The sequence below is a fragment of the Halichoerus grypus genome, chromosome 6 (genome assembly GCF_964656455.1).
Source record: "Halichoerus grypus chromosome 6, mHalGry1.hap1.1, whole genome shotgun sequence".
Lineage (NCBI taxonomy): Eukaryota > Metazoa > Chordata > Mammalia > Carnivora > Phocidae > Halichoerus > Halichoerus grypus.
Genome location: NC_135717.1, coordinates 131,011,358 through 131,023,575, shown reverse-complemented (window position 1 = coordinate 131,023,575; position 12,218 = coordinate 131,011,358).

Genomic DNA, 12,218 nt, shown 5'->3' with positions numbered 1-12,218 from the left:
CTTCTAATCAAGTGGAACCACAGTGAAATGATCAATCCGATAATACGCCTCTAGAACAATAATAACCTGATCTGGTCCCAGCAAGAAATAGTCCCCTTGCCTGCCATCCCATTCAAATTGACTTGGGGAAACATCTAGTGTTCAGCATGAACTAAAAGGAAAGAGGCTACTTAGTAGCAGAAGTGAAGCCAGAACCCATTCCCTGGCTCCCAGTCTAATTTCACTATGCTTTCTATTATATCACCCTGGATTGTTAAGAATCTCACAACTCTTTCCTTTTCAAAACAATTATTTTCGTACCATATTCCTTTTTTTTTAATGAGTACTCCGTATAACTGCTATTCAAATAAAAAATTTGAAGCCAAAAATTCAATTTTAATATAACCTGACACCCCTTTTTACTTAAATCATTCTTGCAATACTTCAGTGGAAACTAAATATGGCACTGCTTTTTAATGAATAAGGGAAATGCTAACTACTGGAAGTCATGGTTTGTAAAATCCAAGTTAGTAATATTAATCAACACATTAAACACGAGGAAAAGGAGCACTGGCTTTTTTTTTTTTTTTAATAGAAGGACACAAAGAATCAATAACTTTAATCAAAGAAAGAAAAAGATACATGTTTGGGGAACTTTTCCTAGTATGGATTTATGACATGGCAAGTATAATTTCAGTTTTGTATTTTTTTGTTGTTTTGTCTCAAGGAAAATTTGCTATTGGTCTAATCTTTGGCTATTTTATTTATAAATGGCATGCCTTTCAAAATTATATTCTTATTTAGCTCAAAATTAGCATTTACGATTTCTTGGATTCCTCTCATACTGATGACTTCAGCCTGAATTAAGGTCAAATACTTGTACAAATGCACCCCTTGAGCTTTCAAGGAGAATGAACTGAGTAAATGCTAGGAGTTACTACCTTCAATCTTTATTAATTTAATGCATCATTATTAATTATACTGGATAGTTACCTCTTTATAAAACTCTTTCCCAAATATTATCATGTTTAGTCTTTACAACTCACGACCTGACCAGAGTTGTATTGTTGCTAATAGTAACCTGATCAGGGAGCTCCAGTCTGTTAGTAAGTGTCTGCTCTTTGATTCTTGCCTGTTGGAAAAACCCCATCTGTTTTGTATGTTTATAAAATCCAGACTCAAATAACAAATAGGCAGGCAGGATGTGGCCGGATTAGAGAGAAGGAAACTTTGGAGAACTCAGAATGGAGCCTTGTGGAAGGAAGTCGAGTTTTCACTGGGAAAAGTAGTGATCATAGAGAAATTGGAAATGAACAAGAAAATTGCTGGTTTCAAAACACATTGACTCCTTTAATCCTTTTATCCCAGAAACATTTACAAAGAATTTAATATGTGCAAGGCCTACAGGATATGATGAATCATCAGACGTGGTGGGCTAGGCTTCAGTCTGCAAATCTATTAGGACCTCATTCTTTTATCCAATTAAGCAATACACGGTAAGCAGTTAACATATTTTTGACACTATTAGTACTGGGGCTACACAGTTAAGTAAACAATCTCTGGCTCTGGGCATCGTTATTAAGAAGCTCACAGTCCAGGAGAGGAGACCAGACATTGAATGATGTGATGGGGCCAAAATTGAGGCCGGTGGGAGATCAACGGGGGCGCGCAGAGGGAATGATGAGCTCTACCTGAGCGGTGACTGGCATCAAAGAGGCCGTGCTTCGGTGAAGGTTTTCAAGATGCTTGGGAGTTTGCCAGTCAGACAAGCCAGGCCAGGATATTCTAGGCAGAAGAAATAGGGTGTGCAGAGGTACCGAGGTGTAAGAAGGCATAGTGTATTCTGGGAGACGGGTCTGCAATTCAAAACAGGGGATGCTTGGGGTAGCAGGGAAAGGGGTGGTACTGTCACCCTCATAAAGTTAGGGTACTGGATGAGAAGCCAAAGTTATATGTGGATTTTCAACTGCACAGGGCTGTTTGCCCCTAATCCTCTCATTGTTCAAGGGTAAACTGTATGTAATAAATATATATATTCAATATCGACCTCTATATGTCGCTCTATATAACCTATTATATATATAAAACCCGTTATACACTATGTATACATATATAAAATCCATTATACATATATATACATGTATATGAAATCAACGACCAAGTTCCTGCCATGTGTCAGGCATTGGGCTCTCGGTATTCGGAACCGAGCAGATAAAGTCCTTGCTCCGTAGATCTGTATTCTAGTGCAAGGACACGACAGTGAACAATACGTATACTACATGTCAGGTGGCGATGAGCACTATATGGAAAATGAAGTGAGGTAAGAGAGCAGGGAGAGATGGGAAAGATGGGAGATAGTACTCTTTTACTTAGGGTCATCAACGAAGGCCTCCCTAATAAGGTAACGGCCTTTTAGCAGGTGGAAATCTCCAGGCGGAGGGCCTGGCAGATGCAAAGGCCCTGCAGTGGAAACATATTGGAAGGGCAGTAAGAGGGCAGGAAGTGGGCCAAAGGGAAAGAGATAGCTAGGATCCGGGTCACGGTAAGGAATTTGGATTTTACTTTGATTGACTTGGAAAACCAAGACTTCTGTGCTCAAAAAGATACCGAACTTAGAGTGGGAAGTTACTATTTCATTATTTACTTACTTATTTTACAATCTTCAATGTGTATGAAGTCTCACACCTGTTCTAATTCACATCCTACTAGGCACTGTGGAAGGTAAAAACCAAACACACACTATTTTCAAGGAACTTTCAGTCTAGCTTGGGAGAAAACTCATATTCTAGGAAACATTTCAGCCGCACAGTGAAGAGCACGTGCTTTATATTTTCCTGTTTCTCCCCCAGACCCACCTTTCCACCCCACTCTCTGCCATAGGAGGCCATACAGGAGGCATCCATGGGCTCCCTTGACCATGAGCTTCTAGTTGGGTTTAACCATCGGAAGGTCCTGGCAAGAGCCCCGAGGGCTTGAGGAGAATGAAGCTGCTTATCTCCCTGGCTCGCCACAGGTTGGCTAGGACCTTTGACTAAAGCCCTCAGCTCATGTCAGGCAGCTCTTTCCTACAGCTAGAGCTACTCCCTTGGAGTTCTGGACACTGTTCAGTCCCCTCACCCCTTTAAGCCCAGAGGCGGTCAGGGTTTCTTGCTGTGGCTAGCTCCAGGGGCTTGATTTTCCCTTGCTGACTTCCCTTTGCCCTAGCCATACTCATGTACACAGTCCTTTAATTGAACTCTTTGTGCCACGTTTTTTTCTGCCAGTTCCTGACTGATACAGAGGGCAATATATATAAGTACCATCTAGTATAGGTTATGGAATCTAAATGCCGTATAACTCTAGGGGGCTGGGAGAAGCTGTGCTCGTTGGAGGAATCAGAGAGTGGGATTCCTGGCGAAGGCAGAATTTGATCTGGGCCTCAGAAAATGAGCAGACTTCTCTTAAGCAGAAGAAAAACTCTCCAGGCCAAGGGCACCGTGCGAGTGAAGGCAGAGAAGTGGGAATGAGCTCTGCAGAAGAGCAGCAGTCCCCGGAATCGAGAGGGGGGCTGGGGAGGACCAGGGAACGGCTTGGTGAGGAGTGGAATGGGGCACATCTGGGTCATTGATTGCAACGAAAGCCAGAGAGAGGAGTTTCCACTTGGTGTGGATAGAAATGAAGGCCACTAGAGATTTCTGAGCAGTGAGTTGACCTGAGGAAAGTGCTTAGCAAGGAATGTGATCAATTTGGCTGCCTGTGTGTTAGAAAGATGAGTAGGGAGGGAGTAGAGGCAGAAAAGACCAGTTTGGAAATGGCTTCCAGAAGTAGCTGAGGGTGGTGGCACAGGGAGGCAGGGCAGATACTGATTATTTGGATGCTCTCTCTAGAGCCCAAGAGAGGGGCCTTTGAAGTAAGGAGAGGCCAGGAGTAATGGAAGCACCAGACGTTTTCCTTGCTACCTTTGGGTCTCAGAAGCATACAGAATTCTTAAAGCTGCTTATCAAGGCGTTTTGCAATAAAGCTTATTAAAATGATCAGCTAAAGTGAGACATAATTATGAGATAACAAGACAGGGAAACGGGGACTCCGGAAAGATTCCCCCATCACACCTCTTCCCAGTGGTCCATAGACAGGATTTATCAATCACACAGGGAGGATGAGTTCTCATAAATGAGGAACGAACAGTGTGTTCCAGAGCCCAGTTGTATTGGCCAGCGTCTCATCTATCGTGAGGATTGATGCACTGACTTCTGACTGATGTTGGCTGTTTAAACTCAGACTAAGGGGTACATGTCATTCAAAGAAAATGCAAAAATTGGAAGACACCCCATCTTCCCTTCATTATCTTGGAGGTATTATAAAGAGATGGAGAGGAGACACACCAACAGGATCTGGAATGATCCATGCCCCAGTTCGCAAGGCAACCTTGGGCATTGAGGTCCCCTACACCTGGCAGGTATGAGCCACTCCTGCATCTTTGGACCCTCTGGCTCCAGGCCTCCCTAGGCCAAGTCTGGGGATACAACTCTTGGCCCTCCTTGGATAGAGGTCTATTATAGGGCAAGTTCAGAAGAGTCTGGTTCAGAATAATCCTGCTCATCAGAGAAACCCAAAGATGTAGAACTGACGCCAGTTCTGAGGGCTTCTAAGACCTCAGTTAGATGGAAAGAATGCAGCACAAGGTCTAAGGCTAGGGACCTTCCCGAAAAGTAACAGTGCCGTTGGTAACGCCCTAGCTGCCTGAGTACCCTCAAAATAATAGCTAATAGTTATATAAGACACTTTTATGACCAGGTAGTATTCCAAGAACTTTACCTGTGTGAACTAATATAATTTTCACACCAATCTGCATGGTAGGTACTATTATTAGTTCCATTTTAGAGATGAGGAAACTGAGGCACAAAATGGTTAACTAACTTGCCCAAGGTCACATGGCTAAGAAATGACAAGGCAAGTATTCTGCCTATAGACTCTGTGTGGTTCCCGCTTTCAGGGCCAAGTAGAGATTTGACCAGATCACCATCACCTTTGCCTCAATCTCATGAACATTTCATGTTACAAAATAAGCCCTCAATAACATTTCATGTCACAAAATAAATTTTTCAGAGAAGTCTTTCATGTTTATATGGTCACGCAGCTGTGGTCATTCTCGGTAACCCACTACCCAAGGCAAACGTACTTCGCAGATGAGAACAGTGAGACGGGGAGAACAAAATGGTGCGCCCAGAGCCAGAGGTAGGGATGGAGGAGGCATTAGGGTCAAAAGCCAGGTTTGTTGACTGCTAACAGTTTTTTCTATTTTTTTCCAAACCAAACGATTACAAAATTGCCTTAATTTCAGAGACAAAGGGATGGATATTCCCTGAAAGCAGTCGGCACAAAATGGTCAAGTTCTGATGGCTTAGGACTTTGGCGACAAATTCCTATTTTGACATTCCCAAGAACGATTTGAGTCTGGTCTTTATTAGAAACCAGTTTAAAGAATTCACTTTACCGGATTCAAAAAAGTCCAGACACGAGTTAGGTAATTTCGTGTTTATCCGCTTGTAGCAAATCAGCCCTTTGCCTCAAGCAGATGGAAAAGTCAAGGAGTCTAGGGTAGTAGAAGTGGGTGTCCTCCACCAATCTGGCCATTCCATCTAGACCACCCTAGATCCTTGGGGAATTGCTTTTCATTAAATTATACATTTATTCATAGTCACACTCTCATTCAGGTTAAACGAGTTGATAATGCGCTTACTCATTAAGATAGTATGAACAATCACGGGAAAAGGTAAGCCCCAAACTCACTTTTTTGTTTTCAATTAGCTTGGCAAAAGTAAGAGAAATTGTTTTTGGTGATCGAATAATCTGAGTAATTGTTAAATAGCCCTTTTAACACTTTTATATTCCAAAATAGCTTTGACTGAAGAAGAGCTATGATGGCCAATACACTGTGCTTGTCAGTTATTTCTCATAAACTGGTATCGGACAAGCCCACTGTTTACACAGCAGTGTTCTCTCATGAAGGTTTCGAAATACAGAAAATTGCCTGTAAGCAAATGTGTGGCCTTTAGCACACGTGCAGGTGAATGGCCCTTGATTGGCATCTCCAACTGGCACAAAAAATTAAAATGACCCAAGAAGTACTCTCCACTACTAGTGGACAGATAATATCAATATCTAAAGAAGAGATTAAGAAGGAGTGTGTCAATGGGTCGGTAAAAAGAGGATTGCTTTTTGGAGAAAGGAAAAATATTTTTCTCAGGACAAGGAAGGGACCAAAAAAAAGTAAAGCAGCTGGGCAGGCTCTAGACAGCACGCTTTCGTCGAACGGCAGAAGAGAAATAGACCACAGCACAGGTACTGGGAAGAACGAAAAGGAAGAAAATGGGTGTGGGGAGACAGCAAGAGTCAGAGAGGAGAAGCCGGAGAGACTATATAGAAATTTTTATTTATTTGTTTTTTATTATTTTTTAAAGATTTTATTTATGTATTTGACAGAAAGAAAAAGAGAGAGAGAGCACAAGCAGATCGGGAGCAGCAAGCAGAGGGAGAGGGAGAAGCTTCCCACCAAGCAGGGAGCCCGATGCAGGGCTCGATCCCAGGACCCTGGCACCATGACCTGAGCTGAAGGCAGACGCCTAAGTGTGCCACCCAGGTGCCCCAAGACTATATAGAAAGTTTTATAAGGAAGACGGGGACACGCTGAAATGTTTGAGGTGAGGCTAAGCATGAGGTAAAGGGGAGAAAACAAGACATGGAAGTAGGACCCGAATGCTCACATCCAACGATGTTCTCATGCTACGCGCGGCTCACCTTACTAAGTGACCTGACTGCTTCTGTGTCTGTCTCTTCCCACTTGGAGCCCTGTGTGTTCTCTCTCGCGCGCTGGAGTTGTTCCATTCCAGTCATCTATTTTCCCATCTCTCATGCCAGTGTTCTATTATCTTTTTCTCTCCGCCTAATCCACAGTGAGTGAGGAACCTGACAAACGTTTCATGCAATACATACTTCAGAGGAAAGAATTTCTCGGCTGCTTTGTCCTTGAGCTACCTGTCAAGCTCTATGCTGTTTTGCCTACACCGTGTCCTTGAAGCCTCACCCAAAGCAATGAGGCTGGTGTGTTATTCTCTGATTTTAAAGAAGAGGAAATGGAGGGTGTGAATGGTTAAGTGACTTGTTAGAAATGGGCAGTCAACGGATTGGGATTCAGGGAAATCTGATGCCAAAGCGCACTCTTACCAGCCCAGAACGACCTTCAGATTGCTCTGAGCCATGGAGAATGCCCGCATAGTTCCGTCCGACCGAACAGTGGCGTCTTCTGCTTCTATAGTGGTACTTCTGCCTTCCCCTCAATGGCTGGCGAGTGGAAAGGAAGAGGAATCCCCTCTACAGAAGTCCCGACATCAGCATGCTCAACCCAAGCAAAATCAAGTGTCTCTTCCTCTTTTGCTGGACTGTTTACATGGTGCTGTCCCAGCTCAGCCCTCATGTTGCCTTTCCTTATGTGCCTACCTCTGATGAACAGAATTGCTTCCTCTAACTACTGAGCTATTAAGACAGCCTCTGGGCGGGGGAGGGGGAAGAAACCAGACCCAGGGAATTTATGCAAAGAAATGATCTCTCAAGGATGCAAACCAGTACAGAATTACACGTTCTTGATGTGATTCAGCCAAGTACCATCATATTTGTAAAGGGGAATGTTGACTAATAATTTAACTTGGTAGAGAAAGATTATCCAACACCAAGAAATTACTGCCTATTTCAGATCTTTGAAACAAACACAAAAGTGTCTGTAACATGGTATTTGGTGAGATTTTCCTCCTTGAGAAATGAAAAATCAACATAATCTTTTGCTGAAAGCATTCCTTTATCTAAAGCTGTTGTGTGTTGTGAGCACAGCCAAATCTCATTAAATGACTAAATATCCATAACCCACAGCTGTTTAACAAGAATAAAATAATATGATGACCCTCTAAAAAGAATTTAATATTCTCTAACTTGATAAGGCAACGGAAAAGAGAAAGACACCTCTCCCCACCCTTTTTTAATAAAAGGAGTTTCACACGGGGCTAACTGATAGCGAAAGTTGTCTAAAGTGACTGTTTGTGAAGAGTAAATCTGGGGGAACACTAATATCCTGAAATCCGACAAGGTCTTACAAAGTGCCAAAGAAATCACTGAGCAGACACATGGCTAGCTGGCACTTGCACCAGGGCCCAGAGCAGACCGACAACTTCCTTATTTATGAGAAGGGACCCATTTTTCAACACCAGCTTCCGACCTCAGGCTTGCCCCTCCCAACCCTATGTCAGCAAATCTCTTTGAAGTTTGCAGAGAAGGATCGGAGGAATATTCCGGTGAGTGGCCAAGTTACGCTGGTCTGTCAGCTGCCCCTCAAACCAAGCTCTTCCAGCCTCGTTCTTTCCTCCCTGGCTTTCCACACATCTTTCCCCTCGTCCTTAAAAGTTTTCCTGAAAGGATTTGGGATTATCTATAAAATGGGAGTGTGGGTGAAGTTAACTAAAAGGGTCACTCTTCTCTCTAAATTCTAAGTCACTTTTTCGTTTCATCTCAAGCCATAGATGATTTTGTCTTAATCCCCTAACAAAAACCTGAGGACACTTTGATTTGTCACTCGTGGGACCATGTGAAAAGTGATTTGAAGACGCTAGCCTCACTCTTGCTCTCCTGGGATTTGCATGAGGCAGGACTTACTGACACACTCACGCCTCCAGATCCTCCTCCTTCCAGGCTTCTGGAGCTCTGCCATTACTTTATGGTCTTGCTTCCTCAGCTCACTGCCCCTCTTTGGGGGGCAAGAGGGAAAAAGTCACTCTCCCATCTAAGGTGTTAGCTGGTAAGAGTTTTAAGATATTACCCCACTCTGGGAATATCTGTTTCTCTCAAGTATTTTAGATAGATAGATAAATAAATAAATAAATAAATAAATAAATAAATAAATAAATACCTTCCCCTGTCCCCCAAATCTATTTGTTTGAGTAGAAATGAAACCACTATAAGTAAGGCAAGAGTCTCTTAGGAAAGTTCCCAGGAAGACAGAACTCTCCCCAGACCCCTGCTCAAATCACAGGACCTGATCAAGGGTCCAGCAGCCTGCCTAGACTATCCTAGCTTAGAGGCTATCACAGGAGCCGAACGAATAGAGGTCAAGCATCCCCCAAATCTATTCAATCATCCAGTATTCTTGCTTTTCAATGAAGATTTCTATATAGAATGATGGAGAAAAATGACTTACTAAGAGAAACTATGAAGACTAGCCTTAATCATAATGGAAATCTCTCCTTCCACTTGTTCGTTCCAGCCAGAGCTAGTTCTTTCCCATAAGCCTATATAATTTCTGGAGCCGAACACCCTTAAAAAAAAATTCCAGGAGAATCTCGTAAAATGTCAACCTATTTTGGAAGCAGCAGAGCATGACTCTGCCTCATTCAACATCATCCTTAGGCAACTTTATCATATGTAGACAACTTTAATTTGAGAAGATTTATGCACAAATAGTAACAAAAGCCAATAACTTTCATTTTTAAAAGTTCTGAAAAGGGCAGGGCTTATTGTACACGATTACGTTGTTTTCACACTTCTGTGTTTGAATACTAGGACTTCATACTGAAACAGAAACTTCAGGTCATATTAAAAAAGTGGTTTCTCCTGTGTAGGAGAAATAATTGCTATAACTATGTTGGAATTTAGCGGCTTGATTTAGTCAATAATTAAAACTATTGGTATGTAAATGGCAATGCTAGAAGTTGCCATGTGCTCCAAAGACCCAGGGCAGCTCACAGATACACAGATACGTTTTGTTTGGCTTACACAGTGCTTTTTGAAAATGTGAACTAAATGCCAACATTTCAAAATCAGGAGATTTCATATAAACATCTCGATTTCTGGCTTTTCTGGCAATAAGGCGCAATCTGGCTGCATGGTGCTCCCAGTCCTGCAGGCAATGAAGGACCCCCACCCCAGCCCCCAATCTCTTTCAGAGGAAACCCATACTGTTAATCACCGCAGCCCCCACCACTTCCTGTTATCAGCCCCCACCACTTCCTGTTATGGCTCCAGGCTGGCTCTCCCCTCTGACCTTACCTGCAACAGCGTTTGGATTTTTAACCCCTACTTGGAGTTTTGTATTTCCTGAAATTTCCCCCACTGCCCGTCGCCATTGTTCCCAATTGATCCCTACATTGCTTCCTTGTTCACCTCTCACTTCCCGTTTCTCGGTGCCACTGCCCTGCCTGATGGAGGTTGACCACAATTTGGGTATTCATGCTGAGGCCTTTCAAACTTGTGTTGTGCAAAAATACCTCTCTGGCACAGGAAGCATGGTGCTCCCTTGTGCTTGAGAATCAAACGAATTGAGATTTGGTACCAAAGAGTGTGGAGACTCTAGAAACCACTGCCTCTTCGAGACCTAACAGTTAAACCTGCAGTGTTTGCCCTTTGGTGACCTGTCGCACTGCTCCAGACAGCTCTATTTTGGGATGCTCTCTACTGCTTATAAGCACACAAGTGATATTCTGACTGCGAGTAGTTTACTTCCTCTGAAAGCAGTGTTGAGGTTCTCAGCTTCTTAAAGAAGTTCATCAGCATGTTTTCTATCAAGGGGCAATTCAGATAGGTCTCAGAACTACGGAAGCACTTAGCTGTAAGGAATACATTCAGGACACAGAAGAATCAGAAAGCAAACTGCTTACTCAATGTTGCTGCTTAGAGAGCTAAAATACATAAGTATCTGGAACTTAACGTGTCTAATTTTGCAGGTCTGATTCCATCTCTCCAAACCTGTTTATCCCAATGTGCTCCCCATCTCAGCAAATGGCAACTCCAGCCTCTCAGTTGCTTAGGCCAAAAAAACCTTAGAGTCATTTTTGATTTCTCTCTTGCTCTTACACATCATATCCCATCCATCTACAGATCCTGTTGGTGATCCATCCCAAAATGTCCAGAACCCATCCACTTCTCGATACTGCCGCGAGTATCGGCGTAACCAAAGGTCCTTACTTCTCACCTGAATTATGGAAATAGCCTCTTACCTGGTCTCCTTTGCCCCCTTTAGTCTATCCTCAACACAATAGCCAGACTAATATCTTTAAAAGGTAAGTAAGATCGTGTCACTCCTGGGCACAAAACTCCCCAAGTTTTCCATTAGCCAGCATAAAAGCCAAATTCTTTAGAGTGGCCAAAAGCTCCTGTATGACTCATATGCTCTCCCTTCATCTTTATGTCTCTTCACTCAGGTCGTGTTCCAGCCAGCCTTGTTCACTTTGCTCTAGCCACACTGCCCCTGTTGCTTGTCCCCAAACACACCACACATGCCCTACCTCGGAGCTTCTGTGTGTCTTGGGTCCTTGGCCTGGAATGTTCTTCCCCTCGAAGAAAAGTCCTCATCTCCTGAGGTCTTTGCTAAATGTTGCCTTCTTGGTCAGGCCTTTCCTGACCACTCTATTTAAAGAGTTCTTTGTCCCATTATGTATCTTACTTCCCTGTTTTCCCTTAGTCACCCTCCACAACATGTGCACTCCACAAGGTATAGTCTCTGAGGGCAGTGGACTCTTTTTTCCACTGCTATTTTTCAGGACCGAGAACAGTGCCTGAGACATAATAGTTCCTCAATAAGAATTTGATGTACGAGTTAGGTAAAAATGCCATCAATTTAAACTTTTCTATTTTCAGCATTAAAGTCTACAGAGAAGAATGCATGCTTCCAATCATGAGCATGTTTGCATTATCTTTAAAAGGACAGAAGCCCAAATAAAAAGATTTACTCCTTAGATTTTCTGAACGTGACCAGCAATTCCTGGTTTTTCAAAGCTGAATTCCAACCATGTTGAACCTCTATTTCTAAATAAAGGAGAATTCACCCTTTCAAATGAAGTCATAAAGGATTCAGTTTGGATATTATGGCGACTCTGCTCACTCTTGGCAACCGCACAGAGGAGTCTAGTGCATTTTAAACAAGGCCCTTTGGGGAGGCGTGTTTAGGCCGTTTGGTCTGTGGGGCATGTTTCTGGGTCTGAGCTCCACTATTAAGTCATCATCATTGACTGCTACATTTGTTTGGCTAAATTAATTAAACAAGGAGGCCATTAGACTGAGGTGGCCCTAATGCCTTAGTAGCCTGTAAAAAGCCTTTGCTTTGCATACATAAGCAAACCAAATCCTTAGCCTGTAAATCCCTCAAGGTTAAGAAATCGAACCCTAAGAACAACTAACTAATCACAAAAGGCTATAGCCAATCAAGTAATTTCCTTGCTTTG